The sequence below is a fragment of the Crinia signifera genome, chromosome 1 (assembly GCF_055691185.1).
Source record: "Crinia signifera chromosome 1, ASM5569118v1, whole genome shotgun sequence".
NCBI classification, from domain to species: Eukaryota; Metazoa; Chordata; class Amphibia; order Anura; family Myobatrachidae; genus Crinia; species Crinia signifera.
The window spans coordinates 75,348,160-75,359,539 of NC_139217.1; positions in this window are offsets into that span (position 1 = coordinate 75,348,160).

Consider the following 11,380-nt stretch of genomic DNA (forward strand, 5'->3'; position numbering starts at 1 on the left):
CTGAAAACCGACCTAAACTGGGAGTTAGTAAGGGGGGACCCGTCGATGTGCATCAGCCAGGCCCCGGGCAATTGGGGCCGCAACTCCACGTAAGCCAGAGCCGCCGCCACCGGACAGATCCGGCGGTCGCCACTCTGACCCAAATGGACCCACTGACCCCTGCCTGCTACATCGGTCTTTGAGCGCTGTATCTTGCACCACAAACCGTCGTGGTGCACGTCGACATGGCAGAACAGCATAGGCGAGGGAGATGCCCTGGTTGCGGACACCAGTTCGCCTACTCTGAACGCCCCATGGAAAGCCATGGCAAAGGCCAGCCTGAAAAGTCGAACCCCGTAATCGTTAGAGCAAATTACTCTTAGGGACCTCGAAATTCGACGCAACAGGCCGGCATCAATCGGCCGTCGCCTGTCGAGCAAAACCGGCCTGGTTCTGGCCCGTCCTTTTAGCATCCTGGAAAGGATGAAAGACTTGGTGATGTCTCTCTTCCCACCAAGACGTAAAAGAATGATATGCCTGCCAGAGAGCGTCCCGTAAAACTTCTGGACTTACCCTCCAAGTACAGGCTCCATACGAAGGCAATAATAAGACGCTTAGAGCTCTTACCTGTGCCACCCTGTTCAAGCATGAACTCGCTCCAGCGCTCCCATGAGGCCAGATAAGCTATGAAAGTCGCCTGCGTTAACGACCGCAGGGCCAGCTCCTCTACCCCTCCAGAGGCACCTGCCATAAAAAAGATGGACACTGTTCACCATGCTTCTGTGCTAAAGGCGCAAGTTGCCTGAATCTTACCCATTCGAAACGGGACAATTCATCCGCTACTTCGTTAAGCACGCCTGGGACGTGCTTGCCTCGCAACGTAATGTTGTTTGCCAAGCACATCATCACTATCCATGCTAAAATACCCAAAACTTGGAGAGAGGTTGACTTCAGTTGCGTAATGGATTGTACTACCCCTAGGTTATCCTACCAAAAGACAACCTCCCTGTTTCCCAATTCTGCGCCCCAAAGCTCTAAGGCGACCATTATTGGAAATATTTCCAATAATAGCATATTCCTAGTCATGCCGTCTCGTGCCCAAGATTCGGGCCAGGCATCTGCACACCAACGTCCCACATAGAATGCGCCGAATCTGAAAGATCCTGCAGCATCTGTGTATAATTCCAACTCCGCATTTGCAACGGCTGAAGCTTGCCATATGCATGTGCCGTTAAAATTATCCAGAAACATTTCCCACACTTTCAAATCCCTCTTCATTTCTGAAGATAGACGTAGAAAATGGTGGGGTTTGCGAATCCCGACGAACGCTCGCTGAAGTTTTCTACAAAATATTTTGCCCATGAGTATAACTCTACATGCAAAATTAAACAGGCCCAATAGAGATTGGGCCTGTCTAAGTGTTAACTTAGCAGCCGCGATGGCATAAAGTATTTCGTCATGTAGGCGGCGTACCTTATCCAGAGGAAGTTTACACAGACCCAGCTCGGAATCAATTTCAATTCCAAGGTACACCAAATTCGTAGTAGGTCCCTCGGTTTTTTCCCCTGCCACGGGAACCCCGAAATCCCTAAATAAATCCAGCGCTGTTTCTAGTAACTTAAAGCACAGGTCAGAACTTGGAGGACCCACTAGAAGAAAGTCATCCAAATAATGAGTAATGCTGTCAGCTCCCGTCACTTCCTGTAGGCACCACTGCAAAAATGTGCTAAAGCTCTCAAAATAAGCGCATGAAATAGAGCAACCCATGGGCAAACATTCATCTATGTAAAAACCCCCATTCAATTTAAATCCCATGTATTGAAATGCGTTCTTATTTAAAGGTAATAATCTAAAAGCTGATTCAACATCCAATTTGCACATGAGGGCACCAGGACTCATCTTTCGAATAATGTCTATAGCGTCCTCAAATAAAAAATAATTAACAGTGCACAAATCGACATCGATGGCGTCATTGACAGACGACCCTCTAGGACAAGAAAGATGTTGAATCAGCCTGAATTTCCCTTTAACCTTCTTGGGAACCACCCCAATAGGGGACAAGATTAGTCCCTCCACTGGTGGTGTTGAAAATGGGCCTGCCATGCAACCTAGTTTTACCTCGGCTTTAACTTTTTTGTGATATTATGTCAGGATATTCCATGTCGGAGCGTAAGTTTCCCCTAGTTCCTGCATTAATCGGAGCGGGAACAGGTAATTGGAAACCTTCTGAAAATCCGGACTGCAAAAATTTTGCTCCATCTCTGTCCGGATACCGTTCCAGCCATGGTAACATCCTGACCAATACTATTGGAGTTGGGGCTCTATCCAACGACAGGTGCCGCTGGACCGTGGCTTTGTTTTGTCGTGGACTGAGTCCCACCTCCCCCCCCAGTTGGTGGTTTTGTGCAATCCTTGATTGCGTGTGGACCTCCGCATCTGAGACAAAGGTGCCGAAAACGACACCGGTTTCCCAGGCTGCACTGCCCATTATTAAATGAGTAGCGCTTACCATGGCCAGGCTTAGTATTACCTCCCTTATTAATGTTATTGTAAGGCCTGCTCCCATACTGTCTTACCCACCCCTTATTCTCAGCAGCCCTAAGAGGTGTAGCTGATTCGGCAACTTTGACGTATAACTCGACGTCTTTCTTACCAAAATCAAACACCTCTCGGCCATGCTGCTTCCTCCTAAACTCTTCGTCATAGATCCGCCATTTGGGACCGACATACGAAGTGTAGAGTTTATGAATGAGAAACTGGTATCTCACCAGTAAGTTGTTTAGACGCCCCTCGCGAAGAGGAGCTCTCTGACCCATCACCAGTCGACACAGCGTCACCCTCACTTGTCCAGTCAGGGTCATTTGTTGACTCACCCGTATCAGATGCCGCTGCTCTTCGTCTTGCTCCTCCATCGCTGCCACGGCTTTTTTGACGGCCTTTCCATAACTTCCTGCTCCGATCCCCGACCTGCCAATAGAGGTTCAGTAACAACCCCTATAACAGACGCATTGGCGGGTGATGGCCTCTGAACCGAGGAAACCCCTTGTTCGTCCCTAGCCGCAGCAATGCTTTGCGCTATGGCTCTGGCTATGATGTCAGACACCGAAGCCACTGTAGCCGTAGGAGAAGCGCCCCCCTGCCCACCTGGACCGGCGGTCATCAGAGGAGCCACTGCAGACACCACTGCCGCACAAATTGATGTTAGCGCGGATGCGTCTAGCGACACTATACTCCCTGTTGTGTTTGTTCCCCTTACCGCGTCCGCATAAGTGCGGCCGGGTTGTAACCCCGCCGTTGGTGAAATTCTGCTAACCTCAGTCACCCTTTCGGCTGCCAGCCTTCTACGCTCGCGACGCCTGGCCCTGTCGTTATTGGGATTGCTCCCATTATCATGGCCTGTCTGTACAGGGGCCGCACGCTTGCCCTCGCTTCCCCTACTTGCCAGGCCGCCCCGTATGTCATGCCCGGCCCCATTCGCCTGAACCTCAATCTCGCTGTCCCTATCAGACTCATTGCCAGATTCGGACCCAGAAGATAAGGATTTATCAGAATCCTCACTGGAATCCTGTCCCAAACCTTTTGCGGCCCTAAGCATGGCATATTCTGCATCAGTCAGCCTAGCCTAATATCATTGATAAAATGGCCCTCAGGTATGGTGTTCCTTCGCCTCCCACCAGATGGCGCTGCATTCCCAGCCAGCCTACCATCTGCTCCAGAGGCAACCTGACTCTCTTGTCCTCCTATCTGCCCACTGCTGTGTGCTGCATCATCCCTAGAACCCCCAGCCACTGGAGCCTGTCTCCTTCTACTCCTTTTATTATTTGCACTGCCCTGGTGGTCTAATGGCTGACCGCCCCCTTCACTTATTAACACTACCAGGCCAGGGCTGGGCTGTCCAGATCCAGCCCTGACCGAGATCTGCTCCTCATTATTTGGGGGTAGGCTGCTATGCCTAGCAGCCCGCCTCCCACTGCTGCGCGCCGGAGCACCACCAGGTTGTTTCCCGGCGGCTGCCCGGCGCGAACTACGTTTCCCACAATCCCTTGCGCGCTCCGGAGCGGGCCTAGCTATCCGCCCGCCGCCGGAGCCTCGCGCGGCAGGAGGTGCATCCGCACTCCTGCGCTGCACATACCCTGCTCTCCCCCTCTGCCGCCCGCCCGCTTGCACTACCCGGGCGGGCGAATCAGCTACTTGCGGCCTACCCCGCTGGCGTCCGCCCTCCCAAGCACCGCGGCCGGACGGCGCCATCCCCCTGCGTCTTCCTCACCGCCCACCCGCTTGAGTACTGCGGGCGGGCGGCGTAGCCGCAGCCCGCGGCATCCCTGCAGGGGCGATAACTTGTGTATAATTCCTGGGGGCTGCAGCAGCCGCCTCAGCCCCCATTCTCCGCGACGGTGATGGGGATAAGCCCCTCTCCTCACCGCGCACTGGAGGCCTGTTCCTGGGCCTGACTAAACCAGCCCCAGCATATCTAGTGGGAGCCCCCACTGATCTCTTAGGCCTCGCTGACATGTAATAAGTTAAGAATAGAAAGAAAGATAATAGGGAAAAGAAATTAAGGGAAAAGAAATTAAGCTTTATTAAGTTGATAGTGTAAGAGAAGAAAGATTAGGAGAGAAAGAAAAAGGAGATATATAATCACAATGATAGTTGTAAATAAGAAATGTTGTACTCAACAGTCCTCTTCAACGTTTCCTGAAGCAAGAGGCAGAATCTTCTGGAAGCAAGAACATCACCCCATCAATCTCCACCTCTGACCTCAAGCAGCCTATCCTGGACCGTCATTCAAATCAGCCGGCCCGTCAATCAAGATAAGCCGAACCCCCGGGCCCAGATCCAGTGTGTGAGCTAAGGATTCCTGCCAATAGCCAGGTGAGTTTATGCTGTTTTTAGCCAGACAAGCTGGCTTCTACAGTCTTTAGAACCCATTAGAACCCAAAACCTCAAGGTAATCAGAACCCAAAACCCGAAAAGTGGCCGGTGCACATCCCTAGTACTAATAATGTAAAAAAAACACCCCTTACTTGTAGCTGGCACTTCTGTACTGATCCATAAGCTAATGATTTTACCAACTAGGGAAATACAGCCTATCAGGTGTATCAGCTGACGAGCGGGAACTCTGCTTTGCCAGAAACACGCCTTTGAATCTTGACATTTAGGCCCAAACATGGTCTAGTGAATTTTTTTATGGCAGGCATGTCCAAACTATGGCTCTCCAGCTGTTGTGAAACTACAAGTCCCATCATGCCTTGCCACAGTTTTGCTTTTAGGGAATGCTAAAACTATGGCAAGGCATGCTGGGATGTGTTGTTTCAAAACAGCTGGAGGCAGGGCTGCCATCAGAAATGATGGGGCCCAGGACTGTCAAAAAAGGCAGGGCTCCCGGTATATATACGTATGTATCATGTTTGTGTGTGTGTGTGTGTGTGTGTGAGAGTGTGTGTGTGTGAGAGAGAGAGAGAGAGAGAGAGAGAGAGAGAGAGAGAGAGAGAGAGAGAGAGAGAGAGAGAGAGAGTGGGGGCAGACAGGGAGATCCTTGCTGCAGTGTTTTCTTTGGATCCCTGTGAATTGCTGGCTGGGTCCTCCTCCTTCCCTCTCCCGCACAGGCAGTGCACCATCTCCATGGAGCACTCTGTACCTCCTGAGCAGCAGCTCTTACCGAGAGCTATTTCAAGCATCCATTAGTCATCCAGGTATACTCTGGACCGGACAGCTGGGACATGTTTTTATTTTATTTTTTTAAAGTGCCTTGCTGCCAGACACTTAAAAAAAACCTACATGTCCCAGCAGCCAATGCTGTCTGACCCCAGAGCAAAGTCTGGCTGCAGCAGAGCCGAAGGACACACCACAGTGACAGCTGCTAAGGAACTATTTGCTGTTAATAGTTGTAGGACCAGGTCCTCTGTGAGGGCTTGGGACTCCAGACCCCACAGACCCCCCTCTGTTGGCGGGCCTGGCTGGAGGGACACAGTTTGGACATGCCTGGTTTATGGAGAAAATTATGTCTAAAAGTGTCTATATGCAAAGTAATTATACTGCCTCCTGTTCATTCTTTATTTTTTATTGTAACATACATTTGATTAGATGACCTCAGCTGAGGTTGATTGGTCATGTGACCTGTATTACTTGAGTATATATAGTCAGCCTCTGGACAGACAGCTACTCACCTTTGATAAAGCTACCTACAGCAACGAAACTGCACGCTAACCCCGGATTGCCATCCGAACCAACCCCTTGGGACCTACTACAAATACATCTCAACATAGGATTTGATGCCAACTACCACTTGGAAGCCATACATCCAACTTGTAAAAAAAGCACACTTTTAAGTCCCTCTGCAGACCAGAGTGCCAATCCATTCCGGTGGATTTCCGGTTATTTTTGCGAGCATTGGGTCAACCACACGGACACCAAGTGGACGAAGCAAATACCCTATTAAGGGTGGTAACTATTCCTTGTTTATGTTCCCTATATTCTACAGGGACAGTGGCAGAACTCTAGGAGGCAATGGAGTCATCTGCCTCCGGGCTCCTGCTCCTAAGGGGGCACCTCTCCTACCCTGCTAAATCAGTTAATTGAAAAGTTCTGAAATATATGTGTTCTCTCTCTCTCTAAAAATATATATCTACACATATATATAGAACACATGTATTTCATATATTATTTAAGGTTGGGTTTGTGTGTGTGTGTGTGTGTGTGTGGGGGGGGGGGGCACCAATATATATCTTGCCCCCGGTGAAACCCGGGACAAACCTACACCTCTGTACAGGGATATTATAGGAACAGACTCTCTGTCTTGCTCTGACATCTTTGGCGGAGCCATACACATTTTAATGTAATTTGCATTTTATTATGTTTCATTAAATTTATGTTAAAGATCATCCAATCTATTAATATATTTTCATATATATGTATATATATATGTATATATATATATATATATATATATATATATATATATAGTACACTTACCCCCCCACTGCGGAAGGAGTCCAAACCGGCACACGAGTAGTGAAAAAAAAGGATGTGGTTTATTCCATAAGTACAAGAGTTATAACAGCGGTCCCGACAGCTGTTTCAACTGGGTCCTACCAGTCTTCATCATGAAGACTGGTAGGACCCAGTTGAAACAGCTGTCGGGACCGCTGTTATAACTCTTGTACTTATGGAATAAACCACATCCTTTTTTTTCACTACTCGTGTGCCGGTTTGGACTCCTTCCGCAGTGGGGGGGTAAGTGTACTGTATTACTATTATGGACCAGGCACCGAATTCTACTGTTTAAATGATTGGAGTGCCGCCCTGTTACCCAATCCCTTATATATATATATATATATATATATAGACAGTGGAATCGTGGCACTCTCTCGGACTTTCAATAATGGACTCAGTACACAAGGTACAATGCCGACGTTTCGGAGTTTATTCCGTTATCAAGGCTGAAGAACTTCAGTTCTTCAGCCTTGATAACGGAATAAACTCCGAAACGTCGGCATTGTACCTTGTGTACTGAGTCCATTATTGAAAGTCCGAGAGAGTGCCACGATTCCACTGTCTATACTTCAACCCTGCGTGCAGCACCCCGGCAAGCACTATATCTTTAACATTGGAGTGCCTTCCTCTACGATCTATATATATATATATATAGATTGGGGATGCGGCCTGGCACTCTCCTCTTGTAAGCAGCTGCCCCGGTGCCCTCAGTGATGATGGATATACGTGGAAATAAACAACGGCACTCAGAGGTCTTTTTTCAGGCTTGTATTAGGTGATACAGGCTGCTCACGTTTCGGAGCTCTCGCTCCTTTATCAAAGCATGTAGGTCTCACCTACATGCTTTGATAAAGGAGCGAGAGCTCCGAAACGTCAGCAGTCTGTATCACCTAATACAAGCCTGAAAAAAGACCTCTGAGTGCCGTTGTTTATTTCCACGTATATATATATATATATATATATATGTGCAGTGGCGGATTCAGGGGGGGGGCACCCGGGCACGTGCCCCCCCTGTCATTCATTTTGTGGATGAGGACCAGAGCTTTCCAACGAGCCCAGCCCCATGTCTATAGCCCCCTGGGAACCGGAGATATCGCCTGGTAAAGCTGTAAAAAATTTTCCCCATAGGATAATATGGGACCCGTCAATTCCGACCCCCACCCGGTTTTGACGGCTGCCAGTTCCCCCCCTGGCATCACAGGAGCTTATGGTTGATGTCATTCAATTCCAAATCGCTGGGCCTTCAATATGATACCAGGATGGTCCATATCAGTCAATCGGTTCCAGAGATATAGCGTGTAAATCGATTTTTGAAATATAATTTCATGGCTGTTCATATTTTTTGTGGGCAGATTACTCTGGAATCAAACGTTCCAGTTTCACTGGACCAAAATCATTCAAAGCCCACTCAAAAGTTCTTCAATATGATACTTGTCTCATGTAAATGGGTCAGTTAGTTCCGAAGATATAGCCGGTTAAATGAGATAACTGGTTAAAGGGGGGGAGGGGTGGTTTTCTCTCCCCCTCACACCAGAAAATGCAGGGACTAGGCTGGTGTTAAAGGGGCCAACCTGGAAATGCCTTTTCTGGTGTGGGTATTATTCCAAATAGCCAGGACCTGTAGTGCTCTGAATACAGCCAGACTCTGCCACTGTCAATGGCTATCACTTCTGCCTGGCGGCTGTCCACCATTTACCACGAGCATGTATTCCCCCTTGGCAATGAGCATGTAATCCCACATGGCAACGAGCATTGGAACTTCTGGCAATGAGCATGGAACCCTTGGCAATGAGCATGTAGATAAGCAGCACTTATGTAGCATCATTTTTAATAGGCATTATGGTGTTTGGCATAATACATAATGGACATAATGGCGTGTAACTTAACGTGTAATGGACATTATGGTGTAAATGTTTAATGCACGCCTTTGGTGGACAATGTCCCTGTTTATGAAGCGTATTGTGAATTTTGGCTTAATCTGTGTGGCATTATGTGAATTCTGCATCAATCCGTATGGCATTATGTGAATTTTGGCTCAATCCATGTGGCATTATGTGAATTTTGGCTCAATCCGTATGGCATTTTGTGAATTTTGGCTCAATTCGTGTGGCATTATGTGAATTTTGACACAATCCATGTGGCATTATGTGAATTTTGGCTCAATCCATTTTGGCATTATGTGAATTTTGGCTCAATCCGTGTTTTATGATGTAAATTTTGTCTCAATCCGTGTGGAATTATGTGAATTTTGACACAATCCATGTGGCATTATTTGAATTTTGGCTCAATCCATTTTGCATCATGTGTAAGGGGCAAGTATAATGGGGTCTATTTTTTTGTTGCATAATGTGTAGAGGTTGTATATGGTGTTGTACACTACACTCAAGGACACTACTGTTGAGTGGCCACTCCCCCTATTCCGGAGTGTGCCTTTGGCGCGCGCACAATTACATCCTTCACTTTTGTCGCCATGGTGGGCCTGCGTACTTTAAATGCCAGGGCCTATTTTTAATCCCATTCCCACCCTCTGTCTGCCACTTTCTTAGCATGTACACTGGCACCACTAACACCGCCCCTCCCCCACCTAAACCCTCTTTTATCATGGTGCCCCCCCTGTCATTTTATCCTGGATCCGCCCCTGTATATGTGTGTGTATATATATATATATTTGGTACTTGTGTAGTTTTACGACGCCACTTAAGTAGTCAGGGTAGTGTACCTGTCAGCATCAGCGTCATGTTCCCACAGCCAGAGTAGTCAGCGTAGTCAGCTTGTGTCTGCGACTGTGTGTATGTTCGCGCCTAAAGGAGCTTATGCAGTTAGCATAGTCAGTCAGCTTTGTGTCACTGCTTATTACATTGTGTGGGAACCATTGACCATTTTTAACCTGCCTGACATGACAGGTGTGAATGTGTTCATAAAACACCCACAATATCCACGTCAGCCTGAAGCGTGGCGAGCACAGCGAGCCCCGTGTCCTCCCGACCTGTTCATACCTCCACTATCCTCGTTGGCGTGGAGCTGATATTATAAAGTATGGCGAGCACATCGAGCCACCGAGCCTGAAGCGAGGTGAGTGGACGTGAAAAACGAGCCCGAAGCGTTTTGAGCGCAGGGAGCCCCACGCGGGGACATGGATTACTTTATGAATATCCCCGCTGCGTTAGCCACGCTTCAGGCTCCTTTTCCACATCCCCTCGCCACGCTTTGGGCTCGCTGCATTCGCCACACTTTATACAATCAACTCCATGCCAACATGGATGGTGGGGGTATGAACAGGTTGGGAGCACGCGTACCACGTACTGACGTGGATAGTTGGGGTTTGAAATGGAGGCATTTGCCAGTATGTAACATGGAGCACTGGCAAATGCGTCCTTTATTGTGCATGAGATGCACTTGCGCCATTTGTGCGCAAATGCGTCCTCCTTTGTGCACGAGGCGCATGCGCTACCAAACACCTAACCCTGACTGTCTCCCTGAAACGGACACGGGCAGGGTTGCCGTACCCTACCGCATGAATTACTGAGACGCTCCTTCGTCCTAGGCAGATGGTGCTCGCGTGGACAGTATGGTGACTACGCTGCCTGACGGGGACACTAAGATGACTACGCAGGGCTGCCGCAGGGACACTACGCTGACTACTCTGGGCTGTCATTGGCCTACGCTGACAATGTAGTTTGGCCTATGCTGACAACGTAGCGTAACGTGGTGCCGTGAAACTACACAAGTACCATATATTTTTTTCAATACCGTGTGCGCTGCTCTACCTCTTTTCTCTTTATCCCTACTGGAAAAATCTACTCAAGAAAAGTTTTGATAGCCTTTTGGTTCTCAAATCTACAGCCCCACGAGCACCCCAGAGGAGGGAAGCATTTTTTAATCCTATAGCTCGGCACGGGCAACCTAACCACAGAAGTACTGCATGGAGGTTTATTTGGCAAAACAGGGGCCAAATAGAAAAGTCAGAAGATAACCAACTGTACCCACTGTACACACACGCCTTCCGAACGCAAGTGACAATGAGATGGTTTTTGTTACCCAACATTCTGGTCAATTGTGAATAACATACACTGCAATAATTTTGTCAGCTGCCTGATATATTCTGCAGAATTGCATGGTAGGTGGTCAGACGAACAGATTTTAAACCGCCATGTTGTCACAGCCTTAGGAGTATTACTAGCACTCACTCAGCTATGCGGGAGCTGTGAAAGAACACTTATTTGGTTTTAGAGAGCTGCAAGATTGCCTGTCGGCTCCATGCACTTAGTGGCTGATCCAGACCGTTCGCTTGGGTCCAAGTTCGTCCCTGTCCATGTTCGGGGTTTGCACATGCGCGATTATGCTCATGTACAAACCCTGGGAGCGAATGGCTTTGGCAAATTTCCCACTCGCCGAGCCGTTTGCTCTG